Source organism: Nomascus leucogenys, chromosome 17 (assembly GCF_006542625.1).
Source record: "Nomascus leucogenys isolate Asia chromosome 17, Asia_NLE_v1, whole genome shotgun sequence".
In the NCBI taxonomy this organism is placed as follows: domain Eukaryota; kingdom Metazoa; phylum Chordata; class Mammalia; order Primates; family Hylobatidae; genus Nomascus; species Nomascus leucogenys.
In genome coordinates this window covers 72,196,426-72,221,581 of record NC_044397.1, presented here as the reverse complement: position 1 = coordinate 72,221,581, position 25,156 = coordinate 72,196,426, and the positions used below count along the sequence as shown (strand labels likewise).

Here is a 25,156-nt window from a genome sequence, read left to right as displayed (position 1 = left end):
GCCTGTAGTCCCAGCTACTTGGGAGGCTGAGGCAGAAGAATGGCGTGAACCTGGGAGGTAGAGCTTGCAGTGAGCCAAGATCATGCCACTGCACTCCAGCCTGAGTAACAGAGTGAGACTCCGTCTCAAAAAAAAAAACAAAACCAGATATTTACTCAGAAATTTTTATTTTCAGTCTTCTTTGTAGGAACGAGAAATGGGAAACAATTGCATTCTGATAAATAGATTAATGGTTAAACAAATCATGGCATTTCAAAATTCAAACCAAGGAATTTTGTAGCCATTTGAAGCTTGTAGTGAGCAGTAAGATTGCCAACATATGGTGAGTGAAATGAAGTCAGAGAACAGTATTACTAGTGTTTATCAGTTACGTAAAGCTAACCAAAAACCGTGCATTTACATGTGTGTGTTTGCTAATGCATTTTGATCAGGATCTGGAGCACTGTATCAAAGCATCATAAGTAGACTCCCTTTTCACTTTTTATTCTCCAATGGCTCAGAATTGTGAACTCTTTAGGGGCATGTATTTTACAATTTTAAAACAATTGTGTTTTTTTTTTTTTTTTGGCAGGGTTTGGGGGAGCAGGGTCTCGCTCTATTGCCCAGGTTGGAGTGCAGTGGCATAATTTCTGCTCACTGCAACCTCCGCCTCCCAGGTTCAAGTGATTTTCCTGCCTCAGCCTCCCGAGTAGCTGGGATTACAGGTGTGTATCACCATGCCCAGCTAATTTTTGTATTTTTGGTAGAGATGGGGTTTCACCATGTTGGCCAGGCTGGTCTCAAACTCTTGACCTCAAGTGATCCACCTACCTCGACCTCCCAGTGTTGAGATTACAGGCATGAGCCAAAACAATTTTTAAATACTGGGGCAAGATCACAATAGAAAGGAAGAGTTTGAAGACGTGAGTGACATGGGATAAAGGACAAGGAAGCTCCCTGAGGACGACGATGGTGACAGCAGTAGCAGCAGGAACAGGTAACATGCATTTAGAGTTGAGATGTGCCACACCCTGCTCTAAATGCTTTATGCACATCAAGTCCCCTTATTCTCACTAGAAGTCTGGTAGACATGATTAGTCAAGGACATGGAGGCACAGAGAGGTGGAGCAACTCCACAGCTAGCAAAGCTGGGACTCAAAGCCAGGCAGTCTGGATGCAGGGCCAGTGCTCCAGCCACTGCCTCCTACTGCTGGCTGATGGTGGGGTCCAGAGCACAGGTGATGGACTGGCCTGAGAGGAGGAGGGAAAGCTCATTAAACCTCTGGATCAGTTTGTTGCTGCATTAACACTTTCCCACAAATGTAAAAGCTCAAAGCCACCACCACTGATTACCTCATGGTGGTATAGGTCAGAAGCCTGAGCAGGCTCAACTGGGTTCTCGACCTTGCATCTCACAAACTCCAACCCAAGATGTCAGCAGAGGTGGGTTTCCATCTGGAGGCTCTGGGGAAGAATATGCATCCAGAATCATTGAGGGTGGCAGAATTCAGATCTTTTCAGCTGTAGGACTGAGAGCTCCATTTCCTTGCTGGCTGTTAGTCAGGAACCTTTGATGAGAGTTTGCTGCATCCCTCACCATGTGGCCCCTTCAACTCTAAAACCAGTAATGATGTGTGGAATCTTTCACAGGCTTGGACTCTGACCTCCTCTTTGGTTAACAGCCAGGGACAACTCGAGTTCCAAAGGGTTCTCATGATTTGGTTAGGAACACCCAGATGGTCTCCCTTTCCTTGTACTGGTAACACAACCTAGTCACAGGAGTAAAGTGCATCCTATTAACAGTCCTGAAGATTAGTGGGAGAAATCATGATGCCATTTTAGCCTGGGTAATTTATAAAGAAAAGACACTTGCCTGGCTCAAGGTTCTGCAGACAGTACAAGAAGTGTGGTGCTGGAATGTCTTTCTGGTGAGGCCTCAAGAAGTTTACAGTCATGGTGGAAGGCAATGAGGAGCCAGCATATCACATGATGACAGCAATAGCTAGAGCAAAAGAGGGAGGGAGAGGTGCCACTCACACTTAAAACAACCAGATCTGGTGTGAACTGACTCATCACCAAGGGGATGGCACTAACCCATTCATGAGGGATCCACCCCCATCATCCAGACACCTCCCACCAGGCCTCATCTCCAACACTGGGGATTACATTTCATCCTGAGATTTGGAGCAGACAAACATTCAAACCATATCAGTAGGATGTCTGACATTCATCATATGATGTCTGAGTGAAGGGAGGTTTGAGGGCTTGTCTCCCTGGATAGTAGGAAAATGTATATCTGAAAGAGATGTCTGAAAAAGAAAGTTTAAGTGGTTGGCTAGCACACTTTTGGTTTGCTAGTGGACTTTTTGAGCTCAGTTCTCATTTGAGTTTGGAGATGGATTTGTAGGGGTTCTGGGATTTTTCCCCTGTAGTCTGTCTATAGGAGCAAAGCAGAAGATTTTGATTGATGCTTCTTTGGGGAAAGCTGGACAAAAGGATCACAGATCAGGGGCGATAACAGGCCAAACTGATGTTCCTTGGAATCTAGGCTAGAAACAGAGGAGAAAAAAACAGAGTGAGGGAAAAGGGACAATTCACTTTCAAGGGCTACAGGGGTGGACGGCTGGATTCCAGTTAAAGCAGGAAGCGGAAGAAGGCTTCAGTAAGAGGGTAGAGATCTAGAGCACAGACTCTCCAAGTGGGGTCCCCAAATCAACAGTGTCAGCATCACTTGTTAGCAAGGCAGATTCCCAGGTTCACCTCAGACCTAGGGAATGGAAAATTCTGGAAGTTTGAGTCAAGCACAGGAATCTGCATCTTAAGCATGCTAGTTGATTTGGATGTCTTGGAGGTTTGAGAATCATTGATGCAGCATCTTTTGTGTTGTGTAAGAATGCTTTTATCATGAATGGGATTGCAGAGGGACAGCAGCCAATTCCTGGAAGAAGAGGACCGGCTGTACCTGGGTGAGAAATCCTGAGCATATGGCAGAGGACAGATGGCCTGTGTTCTGCGTGCTGAGGAATGATGACAAGGATAAGTGTAAGGCAAGGCTGAATCCACTGGCCTTACAGTTTTCAGAAATAGTTAAGTCCTGGCCATTCCAATCTCAACCGATTGTTTACCTGAGGTGGTATTCCGAGGCCAAGAACAGGAGCATTGACTGATGAGACTTGAAGAAGGGTCAGTCTGGGCCTGGCTTGGCTGTTCCTTAAAGAAATGCAATCCAAACTCCATGAAAAGTGGCAGAAAATGGGAGTGAGTTTCTGGGACCCTGACTGAGTGCCTAAAGCAGCAAGAGACCAGTGCTAGCCACAGAGGGACACACTTGCCTATGAGCAAGATCTGGCTTCACTTTGGCTCAGCAAAGGATGGACTTCCTCTCCTCCAGCTGCAGACACACCCTGGCCTCCTGAGATGCCTCTATTGTGGCCTAGTTTCAGCTACAAGAGCACGGGTGGACTGTGGTCAGGCAACAGGAAGAGGAAGAAAGGGAGGGATGGATTTTGGGATGTAGATACCTGACCTAGTACAGAAATCCCCCTATATTCCTAAACCTTTTCTGAGTCAGTCATTTTGGGAAAATCATGGGACTCTGGCAGTAGAAAGCAAGTGAAGTAGAATGCAGCCACAGAAGATTTTTTATTATTGTTTTAAGAACTCCCTAGCCCCCAAATCAACAAATCATGTCAGGTAAATATAAATATTTTAGCCAAGCAGTGGCTCTCGCCTGTAATCCCAAAGCTTTGGGAGGCCAAGGTGGAAGTATCACATGAGGCCAGGTGTTCAAGTCTACACTGTGGAGGGCACAAGCTGTGGGAAGGCCTGGAAGACACGCCTCAGAGATTCTCCCAGTCCTGCCACCCTGTGGGAGACATTTCAAAGGAATCGTAAACTCATGTGACCAGCAGGGAGGACAACACTGAAGAAACTTTCCTGCCTAAAATCAGCTGCTGTCCAGAGCTAGCACCTGGAAGGAGACACTCCCTCTCCTGGGGTCACATCTTCACTGGAAGGCGGGTGGGAGCTCACTGCTGTGACCCACATATCCTCCTCTCTCAGCGTCTCTACCCTGCTACTTTCTCTGACTGCATCTTCCTCTGTTCCTTGGCCACAGTGTTTGATTCTTGAGAAGAGAATGTTGAACAAGTCATGTCCTTGTCACTCTGAGTCAGAACTCTCATTTGACTTGGAAGATTTGTGCTTCCGTTTTTTTCTTCTTTTTCTTTCTTCCTTTTCTTACGCTTTTCTTTCCTCTTCTTTTTCTTGTGTTTCTCTTTACCTTCAGAGGAACTGGAGCTGCTCCCATCTTCATCTGAGGTAGAATCCTCCAGTAACTGTTTTACCTGCTGTATCCTAAACATTCAAGATTGATCAAAGAACAGTGAGTTTTAGCTTTAACTTATAACAGTTTCTTAAATGAATTTGTCATTCAAAAGCAGTATGGAAGGATCATGAATAACCACATCACAAAGACAGTACTTATTTTTATTTTTACCTGTTTTCTCCATTCTTCTTCACCTGAACGCCTATTTTTATGTGACTGTAACCAGTGTACAAGCCATTTTTGTATTCTTTTCCTTGTCCTAGTCATTTCTGTAGGTTCCCACAGTACTTACAATTATAAATTCTAACAGATGCATACTTTACTAAACCATTCCCCAACTGCTCAGTTTCCTAATAAATAATCTACATCTTCAACAATTATAATTTAATGTAACCAGTTTGAAAAAACAAACTCTCCCAATTTTTCACTCTCTAATCTTGTCTAGGTATAATTTTTAACAAAAGCTCAGAACCTTAAGACATTAGAAGAGATAAACTGAATTACATCAAAGTACCAATTGTACCATGCAAGTGGACAGCACAACATGGGTTGCTAATATCAACTGCAGTGGTCAGAGAGCTGGACCAAGCCTACAGCTTTAAGCTAACCCAAGGAGGAGGAGGCTGGCCTGCTTATTCCCCAACACTGGTCTTGTCAGCCATGACTCCTACCCAATAAATATTTCACAATTGAAGTACTATGTTTACTATATCACTCTCCTAGTGCTAGAAGATTTTTTTCCAACTTTAATATCTAAAGTTAAAACTTTAAGTAGATATTATCACCAGGACAACCTCACCTTACATCCTTTTCATGTTGTTTATTGTCTCGTATGATGTCATACATGAAATCCTCATGTGCCTTAAGGGACAGAGAAGGTTAAGGTTTGGTTAGGCTTCATGGACCGTTAGTTAAATAAAATTAAACCCCTATGTTACAGAAAACAATTTTTTTTTCTTTTACTGTTTGATGTAGCCATACGCTCAACATGTTTTAATCCTTTTAAGGGTCATATCACTGATAACTCATTAAGGCTATAAAAAGAATTTCCCAATGAGAAAATACATGAAATAATATTCTTCATGAGGAAATAACTGCATAAACTGGAAGAGTCATACTATAAAACAGTACTCAAGTTTAGAAATACTGAGGTAATTCTCTTTGTTCTATTGGGTTAGACCAAAAGATAGTATTAAGCGAAACAAATGAGTTGCAAAATGATACATAGGAATGATCATTTATAAGTACTCAAAAATATGTGTTACATACCCTAAGGAAGTCTGGAAGTATACACATCAAGCTATTTGCTGCAAACCCACTCTCAGGAGGGAGGCAAGATTCGACTTGGTGGTAAAAGCCTTACTATGAGGTCTTCATTTTGCTTGATAAGGCAAATAAACTGTATTCTTGTATTCTATAACTGAAAATGACTTAAAATTCACAATTATGGGCCGGGCACGGTGGCTTATGCCTGTAATCCCAGCACTTTGGAAGGCCGAGGCAGGTGGATCACGAGGTCAGCAGTTTGAGACCAGCCTGACCAACATGGTGAAACCCCGTCTCTACTAAAAACACAAAAATTAGCCAGGTGTGGTGGCAGGCACCTATAATCCCAGCTACCTGGGAGGCTGAGGCAGGAGAATTGCTTGAAACCAAAAGGCAGATGCTGCAGTGAGCCAAGATCACGCCACTGCACTCTAGCCTGGGCAACAAGAGAGAAACTGTGTCTCAAAAAATAACATAACATAACATAACATAACATAACATAACATAACATAACAAAAATAAAATAAAATATAAAATAAAAATTAAAAAATCATAACTATGAACATTATGCTTATAGAGTTGTATAAATTGATATTCTGTTATATCCTTAGGGTAAATTTTTAGAAGTTGAATTTCTAAGTCAAAAAGAAGTACATTAAATTTTTGAGATTTATCAACAAGCTTTGTTTTATACTATCTGTAAAAACTGACATTTCACCTAAAAGTGCTTGATCTAGAATAATTATTTTTCAGATTAAGACAAAAACACAAAACTTTAAATGCCTTAAAATGTTAAAAGAATGTCTGCTGACTTCAGTTTCATATATAGCTGGCCCTCGTATCCTGAGGAGTTACATGTCCACAGATTCAACCAAGGATTGAAAATAGTTGAAAAAAAAAAAAAAGGACGGTTGTGTCTGTATTACACATGTTCAGACTCTTTTTTCTTGTCATTATTCCCTAAACAATACAGTTTAACGACAATTTACTTTTTATTCAGTATTATAGGTAATCTAGAGATGATTAAAATATACAGGAGTATGTCCACAGATTATATTCTATTCTACTTACTTTTATTTGACAAAATCTCACTCTGTCACCCAGGCTGGAGTGCAGTGGCATGATCTTGGCTCACTGCAACCTCCGCCTCTCAGGTTCAAGTGATTCTCATGCCTCAGCCTCCCAAGTAGCTGGGATTACAGGCATGTGCTACCATGCCTGGTTAATTTTTGTATTTTTATTTTTTTGAGACAGAGTCATACTCTGTTGCCTAGGCTGCAGTGCAGTGGCATGATCTCAGCTCACTGCAACCTCCACCTCCTGGATTCAAGTGATTCTCCTGCCTCAGCCATCCAAGTAGCTGGGATTACAGGTGCCCACCAGCACGCCTGGCTAATTTTTATATTTTTAGTAGAGACGGGGTTTCACCATGTTGGCTAGTCTGGTCTTGAACTCCTGACCTCAGGTGATCTGCCCACCTCAGACTCCCAAAGTGCTGAGATTACAGGCGTGAGCCACCGTGCCCAGCCTAATTTTTGTATATTTAGTAGAGCTGGGGTTTCACCATGTTGGCCAGGCTAGTGTCGAACTCCTGACTTCAGGTGATCCACCTGCCTAGGCCTCCTAAACTGCTGGGATTATAGGCGTGAGCCACTGCACCCAGCCTATACCATTTTATATGAGGGACTTTGAGCACCTGTGGATTTTGGTATCCCAGGGGATACTGGGATCCAATTCCCCATGGATACCAAGGGACAAGTGTATGCTGATCACTCCAGTAGATCCACAAGGCAGTATATTTCACTTGGCAGAAGTAGTTACTGAACAGTGAATTAACACCTCTGGGAGGTGACTCTGTGTTAAAGCGGGGAATGATAGATAGATGATGCTAATGATAGATCTGTCTAACTGTCATTTAAGAGGAAATATACACAATTCTAGCTTATAATAGACAGACATCTATTCTTTAAAGGCTGGGAAACTAGGCCGGGCGCAGTGGCTCGTGCCTGTAATCCCAGCACTTTGGGAAGCCGAGGCGGGTGGATCACGAGGTCAGGAGATCGAGACCATGGTGAAACCCCGTCTCTACTAAAAATACAAAAAATTAGCTGGGTATGGTGGCGGGTGCCTGTAGTCCCAGCTATTTGGGAGGCTGAGGCAGGAGAATGGCATGAACCCAGGAGGCAGAGCTTGCAGTGAGCCAAGATGGCGCCACTGCACTCCAGCCTGGGTGACAGAGCGAGACTCTGTCTCAAAAAAAAAAAAAAAAAAAAAAAAGGCTGGGAAACTAAAACTCTGATTTTAGTTATGAGACATGACTTTTTGTATAAATTTTAAAAGGGGGAGCTGAATAGGGAACAATGTCTTCTTCAGAAAAAGAATCACTGTCCCAATGTATAAGCAAAGAGCACTTTTATTATAAATGTTAGTTTTTTCTTAAAGAGCTAAATTTGTCTCACAAATGCAATTTAACAAAGGTATAGGTTAACAGCAGACGCTTTGGCCAAAAGGCTTCTGGGAACGTAATTTATGTGAACATTCAGTTCGCTGGTGATTATCGGATTAATTAATATTCACCATCTCTGATTAAGGTAAAATGACATTGTATGGTTTTACTTACTACTATGAACTGTTCTAACTTTTGGTTGTCTTTGATAAAGAAAGGGCATTCTTTGTAGCCTGTTTGTTGACCATACCATTTGCAGTGCCAACCTAAAAGCAAAGAAAAGGGGAAATATTTCTGTAAGATAAGAGTGTTTCACCTAAGTGAGATAAAGAATCAATAGATTATATTAAAGTTTTTATTCATTAAACTCCAATTCTAAAAGAAAATGCAATCATGGATGAACCGTGTAAGGTCCCAGAAAAGACAGGTAAACTAATTGCTTACCCAAGCATCCTTTAATTTTGTGCTTTAGGAATTAATTTTCCAACACCAAGAAATTATGAAGCAATCCAATGAAAAGTACTGCAAAAGGTCAATTTTTTTTTAGTGTGTCTCACTGTATTTTTCAAAGTAAATATCTTCTATTAATCAAGTGGCTCTTAATCTCATTTATAAATTTAGTCACTAGAACAAATAGCTTCTTTCTCAGGTTGAGTTGACATCTGTTCACATCCCTCACTTTTAAGTACACAAAATCACAAGTTCTTTTAAAATATTAATGCCATCAGAACCCTACTGCAACTTTACTTGCAGAAGAGGGAAACTGTGCTATTTAAAGAGGTTAGCTATTAGAAGCAACAGAAGGTGCTGATGAGGAACTGGGAGGAGAATAACAAGAGAATGTATATACATGCTCCAAGGCAACAAATTCCAGTCTTCATGGAATTTCAGTGAGTGGACCTGGCATCAGGCATTGACCTCTGAGAAAAAGGAAGCGGTGAGCAAAGCAAGAATGGATGAGATCCTTGTTACTTCTCTCACCTGTTTATATCCTCTCAGCACCATCTGGATGTGGTGTAAATCAGGAAATTGTATGGGAATGGTGAATGAGACCCTGTGTTTTAGTATTAAGCAATTCTAAGCAACTAGGTCGGGAAGCATGAAGAGGGATTTAGGTAAGTTCAGCCAAGTTTGCTCTATGCTGGCAACTACAGAAAATACGTAGTGACAGGGCAAGAAAGTTTTTCTCTTTTTGAGGATTGAGTGCAGGAAACCACTGAAAAAAATACAGTTTGTGGATTTTCTTTTTTTTTTTTGAGACGGAGTCTCACTCTGTCGCCCAGGCTGGAGTGCAGTGGTGCAATCTCGGCTCACTGCAAGCTCTGCCTCCCGGGTTCAGGCCATTCTCCTGCCTCAGCCTCTCCGAGTAGCTGGGACTACAGGCACCCGCCACCACGCCCGGCTAATTTTTTGTATTTTTAGTAGAGACGGGGTTTCATCATGGTCTCGATCTCCTGACCTCGTGATCCGCCTGCCTTGGCCTCCCAAAGTGCTGGGATTACAAGCGTGAGCCACCGCGCCCGGCCTCTTTTTTTTTTTGAGACAAGAGTCTCGCTCTGTTGCCCAGGCTGGAGTGTAGTGGCGCGATCTTGGCTCACTGCAACCTCTGCCTCCTGGGTTCAAGCAATTCTTCTGCCTCAGCCTCCCGAGTGGCTGGGATTACAGATGCATGCCACCAAACCCAGCTACTTTTTTATATTTTTGGTAGAGACAGGGTTTCGTCATGTTGGCCAGGCTGGTTTTGAACGCCTGACCTCGTGATCAGCCCACCTCAGCCTTCCAAAGTGCTGGGATTACAGGTGTGAGCCACTGTGCCTGGCCTAAGTTTGTGGATTTCTATTGACTGCCTGTGAGCTATCCCTATCCTTATCTCCCTCACCATTTAAAGTTTGGGGAAGAAGGACTACACTCTTTCAAACTAATACCTGCCTTTATGGCAAAGCTGAAGGGTTGTGAAATGCCATGGAACAAGCACTGATGTATAGATGTCCAGAAGATTCCATTTCCACTCAAAATCCTCTTATTATGGAAAGGTGAACCCAGCTACTCAAAGTGTGGTCCATGGACCAGCAAATTCAACAATATGAGGAAGGTTGTTAGGAAAGCAGGGTATAGGACCAACCCAGAAATATTGAATATCTAGTATTCAGTATTTTGGATATTCAAATACTGGATATTCAGTATTTCTGGGTTGGGACTGATATGGACATATAACCTGAATTTTAAAAGATTTACTGGTTAGTTGTAGAAATATCAAAGTGGGAGAACCACTTTTCTAATTAATACTAAAATTGGTAAAATCAAAACCGTGTGCATAGGTTTGTAATTACCTTAACAGTAATTACATTACATGCAAATGGATTAAACACTTCAATCAAAAGGCAGGGATTTACAGAATGGATAAAAATGTTATCCGCCAGGTGCAGTGGCTCACGCCTGTAATCCTAACAGTTTGGGAGGCCAAGGCAGGAGGACTGCTTGAGCCCAGGAGTTTGAGAATAGCCTAGGCAACAAGGTGAGACCCCGTCTGTACAAAAAATTTTTAAAAATTAGCCAGGCATGGTGGCAAGCACTTATTGTTCCAGCTACTCAGAAGGCTGAGGTGGGAGGATTGCTTGAGCCTGGGAGGTCTAGGCTGCAGTGCACTGTGATTGTGCCACTGCACTCCACCCTGGGCAGCAGAGAGGCCCTGTCTCAAAAAAAAAAAAAAAAAAAAAAGGAAAAATGCTATCAAAGCACTAGATATAAGTGATACACTGTAGATTTAAAGACACAATTAGGTTGGCAGTAAAAGGATGGAAAGGAATATATGACGCAAACAGTAACCCAAAGGGAACTAAAGCTGCTCCAAAATACACCCTAAGATAAAAACTGTTACCAGAGACAAAGGACATTTTGTATTGATAAGAAGTTCAATCCATCAAGAAGATACAATATTTATTAAGTATGTATGCAACCTAGCAAAAGAGTGCCAGATAGTTGAGACACAAACTGACAGAACTGAAGGGGAAAATAGAAGAATGTAACAATAATAGAGATTTCAATACACCCCATTCAATAATGGATAAAACAACTAGAGAGAAGATCAGCAATGAATCACAAGACTTAAGCAACAATATAAATCAACTGAACCTAACAGATATTTATAAAACACTCTACCACCCAACAATAAACACTTTTTGAAGTCAACATGGAACATTATCCAGAGACCCTATATTAGGCCATAAAACAAGAACTAATATAATTAAAAGGATTTAAACCATACAAAGTATATTCTCCAACTAGGATGGACTCAAATTACAAAGCAACAATATAAGGAAATTTGAAGAATCCAGTATGTAGAAACTGAATAACACATGCATAACCAATCCATGAGTCAAAGGGGATGTTAGAAAATTAAAACACAACAGGCCATTGCAGTGGCTCACGCCTGTAATCCCAGCACTTTGGGAGGCCGAGGCAGGCAGATCACCTGAGGTTGGGAGTTCGAGACCAGATTGACCAACATGAAGAAACCCCGCCTCTACTAAAAATACAAAATTAGCCAGGCATAGTGGCGCATGCCTGTAATCCCAGCTACTTGGGAAGACTGAGGCAGGAGAATCGCCTGAACCTGGGAGGCAGAGGTTGCGGTGAGCCGAGATCACACCACTGTACTCCAGCCTGGGCAACAAGAGCGAAACTCCATCTCAAAAAAAAAAAAAAGAAAAAGAAAATTAAAACACAACATATCAAAATTTACACAATACCAATAAAGTAGTGGTTAAAAGAAAAGTTATAGCTTCTAATTCTTATAATAGAAGAAAGGTCTCAATCAATAATCTAGGTTTTTATCATAAAAATCAGGAAAAAGAAGAGTATCCCAGACCAAAGATAAGCAGAAGAAGGAAATAATAAATGATGCCATTGCAGGACCTCAAAAACATGCTAAATGAAAAGAGTCAGATCACTTATATATGTCCAGAAAAGCCAAATTCACTAAGAGAGTAGACTAATCGTTGCCTAGGGCTATCAATGGGGATGAACTGGAAATGGGTTGAGAGATCTTAAGGGGGGGGATGAAAATGTTCTAACACTTATTTATGATGATGGTTGCACACACTTGGTAGTTACTAAAAATCACTGCATTATTTGAGGGTGATTTTGAGTCATCCAAAATAAACCACAAAAAACCTTTTTTAAAAAGCCATAAACACAGAAGGACTGGGAAACCATAAAAGAGTCACATATGAAAAAATGTAGGATGTTATAATGCAGATAAATGAATACTAAAAGAATAGCAGATCCTAGAAAACTGAAGTCTAAGGCAGCAGAGGGTAGAATCTGAGAACCGACTCAGTTTCTACTTGCAGAACCTCCAAAGCTCTGCAATTGGCAGCACCAGATACTTCTGGAGGTGAAGGGGCAGTTAAAATAAGGAGGATTGGGGCCAGGCGCGGTGGCTCACGCTTGTAATCCCAGCACTTTGGGAGGCCGAGGCGGGCGGATCACGAGGTCAGGAGATGAGACCACGGTGAAACCCCGTCTCTACTAAAAATACAAAAAAATTAGCCGGGCGTGGTGGCGGGCGCCTACAGTCCCAGCTACTCGGAGAGGCTGAGGCAGGAGAATGGCGTGAACCCAGGAGGCGGAGCTTGCAGTGAGCCGAGATTGCGCCACTGCACTCCAGCCTGGGCAACAGAGCGAGACTCCATCTCAAAAATAAAAAAATAAAAAAATAAGGAGGATTGGTTAAATGTCCATAGGCAATTCTCCTTGGTCTGGGCAGGAGTTTGTTTAGCATGTGGAAAAGGTATAACAGAGGTTCTCTGGCCATGGAGACATCAGGTGGGTCTCAAGGAAGTTGCCGCAACAGACATAGAGGATCATATGAATGAATGGAAAACCAATGACAGATTTCCCAGACTCCCTCCACTCAGCTCCCAGAACACTCACAGCATGGCTTTCCCTTCCACGTGGGAGCCTTCTCTGGGAAAATACAAGCCACCCAAAGAAGAAAAACCAATAGATAACTGAACTCAGATGTTCCCCAACCAATTACCTAGAAAATCACCCTGCAGTGGGGGATCAACAAGCCCTACTCAGGCACTTAGGGCTACCAATCAACTTTTCATCTTTCACTAAAAAACAAGAATACTGTGGCAGCCACTCTCTAAAATGACCCTAATTAATAATCGCTGATCCCTAAAAAGAACACCCTTGTGTAGTCCCTGCTACCCTGAATAGGGCTAAGCTGGTGTAAGCTAGGATAGTGCCTATCTGAAGAACAGAACTGCAGACACGGAGGGGAGGAAAGAAATTTCAAAATTCTTAAAATTGAGAGACCTGCATTCCAGATTGAAAGGGCTCACCACTGTGAAATTTTAGAACACCAGGAATGAGAAGATGCTATAAACTTCCAGAGAAGAAAAATAAAAAACAAAGCAATGATAAAAGGCCTTATGAAAAGATCAAAAATTGGAATTACTTTGGACTTCCCAATAGCTATTCTAGAAAATCAAGAAAATGAAGCAATGCCTTCAAAATCTAAAGGAAACTTTTAACTTAGAATTTGATATCCTGGCAAATTAAAAAATATAAGATGAAAATTCTAGGGGCCGGGCATGGTGACTCATGCCTGTAATCCCAGCACTTTGGGAGGCTGAGGTGGGTGGATTGCTTGAGCCCAGGAGTTCGAGACCAGCCTGGGCAACATGGTAAAACCCCGTTTCTACAAAAAATACAAAAATTAGCTAGGTGTGGTGGCACACACCGGTAGTCCCAGCTACTCGGGAGGCTGAGACAGGAGAATCGCTTGAATCCGGGAGGCAGAGGTTGCAGTGAGCCGAGATCGCGCATTGCACTCCAGTCTAGGCAACAGCAGTGATACTCCATCTCAAAAAAAAGAAAAAAAATTAGCCAGGCGTGGTGGTGCATGCCTGTAGTCCCAGCTATGTGGGAGGCTGAGAAATGGGATGATCACTTGAGCCTAGGAGGTCGAGGCTGCAGTGAACCAAGATGGTACCACTGCACTCCAGGCTGGGCAACAGAGCAAGACCCTTTCTCAAAAAAAAAAAAAAAATTCTACCTCCTATAAACCCATCTGGAAGGAAATTGCCCTAGGATTCATTATACCATAAGAACAGAATACAGTAACAGAGAACACTCCCAATATAGGAAAATGGGTGATCCAACACAGGAGAGAGGCTAATGATGATGTCTTAGTCAACTTGGGCTAACATAACAATGCTGTGTGCCGGGTGGCCTGAACAACAGAAATTGATTTTCTCAGCTCTGGAAGGTTGGAATCTGAGCTCAGAGTCCCAGCAAGGTAGGTCTGTGGTGAGAGCTTTCTTCCTAACTTGAGATGGCAGCCCTCTTACTTTGTCTTCACATGGCACAAGGGGGTGGGGACAGGACAGGAGAGAGCAAGAGTGAGAGTGAGAATGCGTGTATGAGCCTGGGCCTGCACAAGAGAGAGTGATCTCTAGTACTTCTTCTTTGAAAGGGCACCAATCATATCATGAGGGCCCTAACCTCATGATCTCATTTAACCTTAATTAATTCACAAAGCCCCATCTCCAAATGTCATCACATTAGAGATGAGGGCTTCATCATTCGAATTATGGGGAGACCTAAACATTCAGTCCATCATATATTGGTAAAGGGAGATGCCTGGATGATAAGCATGGGAGTAGCCACCTTCAGTAAGATGAAATGGACAGAACATCTCAAGTATATGCATTGAAAGTCTTAAGTTTGAAGCTTGGAAAAAAGTTTAGGTTGAATTACAGATCAGCACATGGAAAGCAAAAACAATAATAACAAAAGCTCAAAAACAACAAAAACAGGACACATTTTGAGCAGACACATTTTGCAAGATACAGCTCACCTCTGGTCATAATCATAGTAAATACCAAAGACTTATTTAACTAAGTTGATGATATAATAATTACTGGGAAAATGAGATATAGAAGGGTACACATGTGTGGTGAGAGCAGGAGAGAGAACTACATACTCATCTTCCACTGTACAGAGGCAACAGAAAATGACCAAACTTGAAAAATCATGGAGCAACAGTTCAACTATGAGGTTAAGATGTGGAGATAAATATCAAAATAACCAACTAAAAAAGCTCGACTCTTTGGAAGAGTGATTTTTTTTTTCTTTGAGACGGAGTCTTACTCTGTCGCCAGGCTGGAGTGCAGTGGCATGATCTCAGCTCACTGCAACCTCCGACTCCCTGGTTCAAGCGATTCTCCTGCCTCAGCCTCCTAAGTACCTGGGATTACAGGCACATGCCACCATGCCCAGCTAATTTTTGTATTTTTAGTAGAGACGGGGTTTCACCATGTTGGCCAGGATGGTCTCGATCTCCTGACCTCATGATCCACTGCCTCGGCCTCCCAGTGGAAGAGTAATTTTGTACGCTCTCGAATGTGTTAACTGCTATGGAGGGGCAGGGCATGTGCACAGAGAGTTCTACCTGTGTAGACCCATCCTCCCATGGTAGCTTCTCTCAGTTACGTGGACAAAGCACCACTGATAGAGAGTGCCCAACAGAGGCAAGACCCAAAAAGACCCGTCCTCTAATGCATCCCTCACTCCCATGGCATTTCCACCATAGAAAGTCCTTTCTATTACAGGAGTAACACCGAAGAGTGTACTCCCAAGGCAGTGACAGTCCTGAGCAAAGAATGCTGGACTTGGAATCAGGAACCCTAGAGTCAAAGCTTTGCTCTACGTCTTCCCTGGGACCACTTACTGACATGCACACATCTGTTTCCTCATCTAGAAGACGGAGAACATGCCTTGGCTCCAAGAGGGCTGTGGTGAGAACAAGTTAAATAAAAGAAGTAAACGCGCTTTGTAAGTTGCGGCATGTAAGTTGCATGGGTTAGGGAAACTCTCCCACACTCACACTGCATAACTCTGACTTCTTTCCCCAGTGGCATCCAAAGTCCTTTAGTTGGTGCATGCGCCAGAAATTCCCTGGAGTCTTCATTGCCTGGTACATCTGGTATGCAATCTTCTGGCTTAGCCTCATCTTCCTAAACAAAGGGAACAAGGTGTAAACAGCACGGCAAGAGAGCGCTGGGATTCTCTCCTGCTTCCCTTGGAGTCACCCTCACCTGGCTTTTTCCTGGGCTGTGGGTGCCAACGTCATCTTAATTACCCCTCAAAACTAGAAAGAAAAACAGTTACACTTGATGGAAAAAACAGGAAACAAATGTACCAGAAGAACTATACCAAAAACAATGTAGCTGTTCTTAGAGAGAAGTTACTGGTGAGGCAGAAAAATCTGTCCTTATATAGCAATGACTGGTAAGCTCCAAATTTTGATGTAAATTAGATTCTAAGGTTTTTTAAAAAAAGGTTTCACTACCTCAAAATGTAGAATGAAGCAAGATGTATGAATTAAAGTAAACCAGGCTTCCTGGAATAATAGAAATGGCATATTATGCTACAATAGCTTATTATACCCTGAAGGCCCCTATTATATTTTACAGCTGCATGCACGCTGTAATTTTTTCAAGTTTCCATGAATATTAAATTTCAACAGAAAGATGGTTTTTAAGAATTTTTTTTTTTTTTGAGACAGTCTTGCTCTGTCATCCAGGCTGGAGTGCAGTGGTGCAATGTCGGCCCATTGCAACCTCCACCTCACAGGTTCAAGAGATTCTCGTGCCTTGGCCTCCTGAGTAGCTGGGATTACAGATGTGCACCACCACGTCCAGCTAATTTTTTTGTATGTGTGTATTTTTAATAGAGACAATGTTTTGCCATGTTGCCCAGGCTGATTTCGAACTCCTGACCTCAGGTGGTCCACCTGCCTCAGCCTCCCAAAGTGCTGGGATTATAGGCATGTGCCACTGCGCTTGGCGAAGAATCTTTCTTCATTGAGAGTTACGAAACAGCAAGTTTTCTTGGCCGTGGCCTGCCACTCTAAGTCTCCCTTGTGCGCACACACCCTGGTGCCGTAGCCAGGGAGCTGCAGGAAGGATGCCTGCATCGGGAAGCTGGACTGGATGAGCCATCTGGTCTCCTCGGAGTTGACTGCTCTCTGAGCTGCTGATACTCAAGAAACCAACATACGATGGACTGAGGGACTGAGCCAAGTAAGGCTGACTAGAAAAGGAGGCAGCTGAGCTTAAAGATGCTGTTCCCCAGTCAGAGAGAAGGGGGCCACGTCCAAGGAACCCATGTGGGCCTGCACTGGTTCCTCAGGGAAGGGAAACAAGGCTGATGAAATTTCCACAAAGGCAGAGGCTTGTGACAACACTAAAAATTATGACCCCTCAGTCATCTGCAGGAAAGAAACAGGCTTTTCGTAAAAGGGTATTTAAATGTCATGCAACCATTTTTCATAACGAGTTACTGAGTCTGTAAGTATGTCTAGTGGAATAACCAAGAGTACAAACTTCACACTAACCTTGATAAGCCCAGGAGGAGGTTTTTCATAACTGGAAAACAAAAAACAAAACCATCAACCATTTTAATGGGAATGTAACATACTTTTATGAACAAAAGGCAGCAGCCAGGTCAGAATAAAAAGGAGATTCTTAGAGAAAATTCAAAACTACATTTTACTATGTTATATCTAAAACAGTTAATAAAATATGCTCAGCATTCCAGATCACATATAAATATAATAAATATAAATAAACTGATGAGATAACACATCCTGCAGAGATCCAGAAATTATGTTCATTGAAATAACTAATGTCTCTCAGCACAATGATCTTATTTGGAGGAGAAAGGAAAGCAAGAGGTTGCAGGGAGAGTATGAGGTGAGAAGACCGTGGGTCCTCTGGTTCCAAAACATCACTGTGTTTTTCTCAGGTTACTGACCTAGCATAACATCCATGTACTCAACACTGAACAGGCTCCTGGGGGAAAGGAGTGCAATCTGTTCCAACACAGTGTGGGTGGCACAGCGGAGGATGCACAGAGCTGCCTGGACAGGCCTGTCCCAGAGGCACCCTCACCCATGGGCCTGCAACGCCAGCTCCAATTCCACCCGCCTGCCCGCCAGGTTTACAGATGTTGAGGCCAGGACACAGCACCCCAAAAATGACTGCAGAGCACCAGAATATGCCACCCTAAAATATGCTTCATTGGCATATTAATTATTTCAAGCTGATTACTTTGAGAAACTGCAGACAAGGAGTAGCCCTGAAAAGTTGCCATTTTGTAAGAGAAATTTACATCGATTATGTAAAGGAAATTTACATTAGTAATAAAGGAGTTTGTATCAGGAAAAAAGCTGCTCCCAGACAAATTTTATTACATGAAAGACTTTTATCTACATAAAAAGGCCAACTTTATTCACCATATGTTTCCTCCCCCATCCTCCCATAATTTATTTCTACCCCTCCTCCAGAAGCCCCAATCCCCTGTTCCTTTCTGCAGCTGAGGATGCTATATAAGGTTCCTCTGGTGCTTCTTTGAGTCTCATATTTTTGTGGGACTCCCATGCATAGACATGTAATTAAGATCTTTTTTCCTCCTGTTAATCCGTCTTATGTTCATTTAATTCATAGCCTAGCCAAAGAATTTAGAAGGGTGTAGGGAAGCCATTTTTCCTTTCCCTGCACAGACAGGTATTACTTGGGAAGAGCAGAACGCTTCTCCTCCCTGTGCTAGGTGGCACCTGCCACCAGAGGCTGGCCAGGACTTCCTTATTTCCATCCAGGGACTGAACCCGAGGGAGACCCAGAATGCTGAGCATGCAAAGTCTGTATCTGGGACAAGCGGCGAGATGCGAAGGAAATTCTGCAGGCGAGGTGTTCGTGCACTCAAAGAGCAACTTGGGCTCTTAGAGGGATTCGCACCTCCCCCCAAAAAGTAAGACAAATATTTGTAGCTCAGATCTGTGCCTTAACCCTCTAAACCTACAAGGAAGTACTCATTTTAATACTTCAGAATGGCTGCAAAGTATAGGAACGCTTAATGATTTAATGTTCTCTTCATCCTAACCCATTCCTTATGAACTGATTTTAGAGACCCTTTTGGAACAGAGTAAATACTGGAGGAGGGAGGGATTAGGGAGAACAGACTAAGGAAAAAGTGAAATGCTTTCCCTTCCATTCGCCTCCAAGGTGTCAGAGAAAAGGACTTTGCCAGAGTACAGATGAGAAATGGCACAGGTCGCTACAGCAAGAAAGATTTCCCTTTGGCTTCATCTGTGGACACTGTCAAAGGACTCCTCTCACCCTCACTATCACTGATCCATGGAATAGGAGACCCTACTCCATGAAGAATACATAGTAAACAACTGGGTAGTAGCGGAATTAGCTTTTTAGGTATGATACAGTGCTTTTCCAAAGTAAATACTTAAAATATCTTCTAATGGAAAGCTGTGTTGTGTCATAAGCAAGAAATTAATAGTAAGATGATACAGACCACTGGTAGCCATACTTTAGAGGTGTTAATACTATGTCTTGGCCGCTCACGCCTGTCATCCCAACACTTTGGGAAGCTGAGGCAAGAGGATCACTTGAGGCTAGGAGTTTGCCATCAGCCTGAACAACATAGCAAGACCTCATCTCTACAAAATAAAAAATTTAAAAAGGCCAGGTACGGTGGCTTATGCCTGTAATCCCAGCACTTTGGGAGGCCGAGACGGGCAGATCACGAGGTCAGGAGATCGAGACCATCCTGGCTAACACGGTGAAAACCCGTCTCTATTAAAAATACAAAAAACTTAGCCGGGCGCGGTGGCGGGCACCTGTAGTCCCAGCTACTCGGGAGGCTGAGGCAGGAGAATGGCATGAACCCGAGAGGTGGAGCTTGCAGTGAGCCAAGATTGCACCACTGCACTCCAGCCTGGGTGACAGAGTGAGACTCTGTCTCAAAAAATAATAAATAAATAATTAAATAAAAATTAAAAAATATTATGCCTTATGCACAGAGGCCTAAGAGTTTGGAAGGGAGGTGGTAAAGTCTATAAAAATATCCAATAATCCAACAAATAATTATTTTTGCCACAGGAGCTGAACAAACAACATATGGCCAAACTAAGTTCCAAATTCCTGAAAAATATGTAACTATTTTGCCTAGATGGAAAAGGAATGTGATAGAACTGCACATTCTGAATTCTATTATTATTTGCAATGGCATTTCCTAAATAGTCCATTTTACAACTGTTCCCACCAGTTTAAGGGGGGGTTGATGCTTTTTTCCCCAGGGCTAAACAATTCATTAGTTTATGTAGCATGTTAAGATATTTCCAAAGTTTAAAATAATATTCAGCCACGCATGGTGGCTCACACCTGTAATCCCAGCACTTTGGGAGGCTGAGGTGGGTGATCACTTGAGGTCAGGAGTTCAAGATCAGCCTGGCCAACATGGGGAAACCCCATCTCTACTAAAAATACAAAAATTAGCTGTGTATGGCGGCACAAACCTGTAGTCCCAGCTACTCGGGAGGCTGAGGCAGGAGAATCACTTGAAGCCAGGAGATGTAGGTTGCAGTGAGCTGAGGTCACACCACTGCATTCCAGCCTGGGCGACAGAGCGAGACCATCTCAAAAAATAAAAATAAAAATAAGCAAATGAAAAAAACTCAGGCTCTTATTAACTACTTAAAAAATACAAAATAAATCATAGGCCACTATTTGATGCAAAAGTGAATGATATTGCATAGTAATACTTATGTTAATATTAACTACTAATTTAGCACAAATTATTATAATATAGCTACATAGGAAGGATGGAGACAAGGGTAGTAAAACAACTAAAATCTTACCTACTCTGTCCTCAGTTGAATAGCTGTAGGAGACCAGAATATGCTACCTCAAAGTACACCTTTTTGGCTAAGGATCATTTTGAGAAACAGCAGACAAAGGGGAAGCTCTGAAAAGAGAGCAGAAGTCACCCTTTTGTAAGAGGCAACTTGTTTCTTTGTCTGTTTCAATTAAAAAGGTGTGCTTTGAACACTTGAAGACTCCTGTGGGAGAGGAGCTGATTGCAGAGTGGACTGATGGAGTCAGGTCACCCACCAGCCTCTGTGAAATGTCCTTGTATTGAGGAAAACTGTGGAAAGAATTCCCACTGGTTCAGTGACATTTCCCTCTTCTCGGGGACCTGGGATTCAATGTAAAAGTAGAATCCTTGAATTTTAAAGATCTGAATGTTCTGCTTTTCAGCTGTGCCTGCTTTTCACATATTTAAATATTAGGCCCTGAAAACTGCAACTTCTTTCACTGCCCTATTCATTAAGAAGCTCCATGCTGAAGTCAGAAATCTCATTAAGAAACAATCTATCTGGCTCATGCCTGTAATCCCAGCACTTTGGGAGGCCGAGACAGGCGGATCACCTGAGAATGAGAGTTCGAGACCAGCCTAGCCAACATGGCGAAACCCTCTCTCTACTGAAAATACAAAAATTAGCTGGGTGTGGTAGCAGGTGCCTGTAATCTCAGCTACTCAAGAGGCTGAGACATGAGAATCTCTTTTTTTTTGTTTGTTTGTTTTTTTGTTTTTTGAGATGGAGTCTCGCTCTGTCACCCAGGCTGGAGTGCAGTGCTGCCATCTCGGTTCACTGTAAGCTCCGCCTCCCAGGTTCATGCCATTCTCCTGCCTCAGCCTCCCGAGTAGCTGGGACTACAGGTGTCCGCCACCACGCCCAGCTAATTTTTTGTATTTTTAGTAGAGTTGGGATTTCACCGTGTTAGCCAGGATGGTCTCAATCTCCTGACCTCGTGATCCGCCAGCCTCGGCCTCCCAAAGTGCTGGGATTACAGGCATGAGCCATCAAAATAGAAGAAGAAACAATCTATCAAACTAAATCAGTAGACAAAATGTAACTTCCTGACATTTAGCTGGCTACTTTGAAACTCTGTTTAAAAAAAAAAAAAGTAGTCTTGCTCTGTTGCCCAGGCTGGAGTGCAGTGGCAGGATCTCGACTCAACGCAACCTCCGCCTCCGGGTTCAAGCGATTCTCGTGCCTCAGCCCATTCAGTAGCTGGGATTACAGGCCTGCGCCACCAAGCCTATCTAATTTTTATATTTTTAGTAGAGACAGGGTTTTGTCATGTTGGTCAGGCTGGTCTCCAGCTCCCGACCTCAAGTGATCTGCCCACCTCAGCCTCCCAAAGTGCTGGGATTAAGGGCGTGAGACACCGGCGCCCAGCCTGAAACTCTTTATAAAAGAAATCGACCGCCAGGCACGGTGGCTCAAGCCTGTAATCCCAGCACTTTGGGAGGCCAAGGCGGGTGGATCACCTGAGGTCACAAGTTCGAGGTCAGCCTGGCCAACATGGTGAAACCCCAACTCTACTAAAAATACAAAAAAATTAGCTGGGTGTGGTGGCACACATCTGTAACCCCAGCTAATTGGGAGGCTGAGGCAGGAGAATCATTTGCACCTGGGAGGCGGAGGTTGCAGTGAGTCCATATGGTGTCAATACACTCCAGCCTGGGTGACAGAGGGAGACTCTGTCTCAAAAAAGAAAAAAGAAAAAAAAAGAAATCTACATCTATTAAAAAAAAAAAAAACCTCCATTTTTAAGGGCATCTCCCTCGGTGGACCTAAACCACTAGAAAATTTCAGGATGGGGAAGACATTGGATTAAAATTTACATAACAAACAGTACGGTACCTCTGTTTAAAATACTTTTCCTGGTAATTTTAACCAGTTTTTAACCTCTGCTTTTCTTTGTCTCAGCAAATAATTCTGTTTAGGTACAAGTTCTGTGTCTTTTAGATGTAAATTTTTTACTTTGTTTCATCTAATAGGCTTTTGAACGTGCAAACTTAGGGTTGCCTAGCTACTAATTACTTAGGGTAGTGGAAAAGATAATCAAGAGACTGATCCTCTAAAGTGGACGATCACTAAGTGTAGGGTCACTAAGTAGACGATCTAAGTGGATGATCACTTCAGACGATCATCTAAAGTGGACATAGACTATTAGAAAACTGGCTAATCAAGAATCTTATAAAAGATAAAGGATCTGCTTCTGTTTGTCTGTATGCCTATGTTTATATGTGTTACAGGCATGTGATATTTCATTACCAAAATATATGAAAAAGCTCAAATTAATTGGCACCAAAATATGCCATCCTGACATATTGATGACTCTGAGCTAAAAGAAACTGAGAACCAGCCAACACAGGAAAACTTCACCTCGCCGGCAACTGCTCCCCTCTTGTAAAGAGAAATTTACATGTTTAAAGGAGATTTCCATGAATAAACTCGTCTGTATCAGAAAGAGAGCTGCCTGGAGACATCTTGTATCACCTGGGAGCCTAACAAAGCAACCTTTATTCGTCACGCATTTTGACCCTTCCATAATTTGTCTCCACCACGCCCCAAAAGGCCCATGCTCCTATTCCCTGGCCCTTCTTTCAGTCTCACAATTTTGTGGCCCTCCAGTGCATGGGTATGTAAAAATAGTTTTTCTCTTGTTAATCTGTCTTACGGCAATTTAATCTGTGGCCCAGCTAAAGAACCTAGAAGGGTAGAGGGAAGCCATATTTCCCTCCCACACCTTTGAATCTTCTTTACACCACACTCTCCCGGGTCATCTGGACCCTCCTTGAACTGGAGCCACGGGAGGGCAAGGCCTCCCAAGTCAGAGCCCGAATTCCGCGTGGTGCCAAGCGGCAGTTGGCTCCCTGAATGCCCACCCTCGACCCTGGTAAAAAAAAAAAAAAAAAAAAAAAAAAAAAAAAATCCCTCCAACCTGGAAAGAACAAGTCCGCCTTTGTTCGACTTGGTAGTGCCGTGGCCAGTCCCCGCCGCCCATTCTCTCTTCTTCCCGGCCTCGCCACACCAACACTGCAGGACCCGTGTCCTCGTCCCTTCTCCATAGCAGAGGATGAAAAGAACGGGGTTTCTCCAAGTCGCAGTGGCCCAGGGAACTCAGGGGTGGAGCGCGGGGGCAGCGTGCTCGGTTGAACTTGCCTGTTCGGTCCACAAATGCCAAGCGAGCGCCAACAACTCTTGGCTCTCCCAAAAGAGGCGACGCCCACACCAAAGCGGGGGCGAAGAGCGCAAGCCGCTGCCGCCTCCCCGGGCCGAGGCCCCCGCCCACCCGCGCCGCGGCCTCCAGGGCCCCTCCGTGGCCGGGCGGGCCTCGCTCCCCACCCAGTGAGGACTAGAAGTCCCGTCGTAGGCACTAGGTTCCTCACAGGCCTGCACCCCTGCCTGCTCCTGGGGGCTTGGAGGACCCGGCCCAGCGCCCACCACAGCGCCCGGCGCCCCTGTTCCCAGAAGACGGGCGGCGCGCGGACTGAGGCTCAGACGGCGGCTCGAGCCTCACAAGGACTCCAGGTGCTTCAGCTGCTGCAGTTGCTGGGCGTCGTGCCGCTGCCGCTTCTGCTCCCGGGCCCGCTGCAGCTCCTGATCCCGCGGCTCCCGCGGCCACCACGCGCCCCCAGCCCCCGCATCCTCGCGCCCCGGCCAGGACGACATCGCGGCACCTGAGGCGCGGCTTTGGCTGCGGCTAAGAGGGCACTTCCTCTGCGCGGCGCCCCTTCCCGCCGCCGCCCCACGACTCGCCCGGGAGGGGACCCGAAGTCCCGGCCTCGGTCGCCAGATCCCCGCCTCCCCGCGGCCGGCCCCAAGTCGGTGCGCAGAGCCCCAGAGCCCAGCCGCCAGCCCCATGCTGCCGGTGGGCGGGGAGCGCCCCCTGGCGGCGGCTGGAGCCGAGGCGGGGCGGGGCCCTGGTTGGGAGCCTTGGGGAGCTTCCAGGAGCTTCAGGGTTCCCGCCAGGCCACACTCATCTCCCTGCCCCTTTGAGGTTCCCGCCGAGGCAAGGGGTCTTGGGCAAGTCATGTTTGTAGATCCCCAGTGACCAGACACACGGGAGCTGCTCATTACATAGTAATAGGATTCAGCCATTTTTGGAAGAAAGCAATACTCTACATATAAATTCTCCAATTTTCAGATCATATGATCCATGCTTAAAAACATAGTCAATGTATATTGTATTTAGCAAGGTATAGGTTCTGGAGATGAAAATAAAAGCTACCGTACACAGCACTTGTTATGTACCAATCAGCTAAACCCTTAATAAGAATGTCTTTAATCTTAAACTTAAGTGTTATTACCACCCTTATAGTGATCTACACATTCAGTGCAATCCCTGGCAAAATCCCACTGACTTTTTTTTTCAGAAATAGAAAAGCCAATCCTAAAATTCATATGGAAT

At 43.9% G+C, this 25,156-nt stretch overlaps 1 pseudogene across 1 annotated transcript; it reads right to left on the bottom strand.

Moving 5' to 3' along the window:
- Positions 1 to 570: 570 nt before the first annotated feature.
- Positions 571 to 24,581, bottom strand: LOC100607592 (annotated as a pseudogene). Its single transcript, XR_004026424.1, has 6 exons — positions 24,266 to 24,581; positions 17,431 to 17,461; positions 15,919 to 16,048; positions 8,193 to 8,284; positions 5,106 to 5,167; positions 571 to 4,335 (listed from the first exon to the last, which is right to left on the bottom strand). The product of XR_004026424.1 is annotated as a retinitis pigmentosa 9 protein-like (transcript).
- Between the last annotated feature and the right edge of the window lie 575 nt (positions 24,582 to 25,156).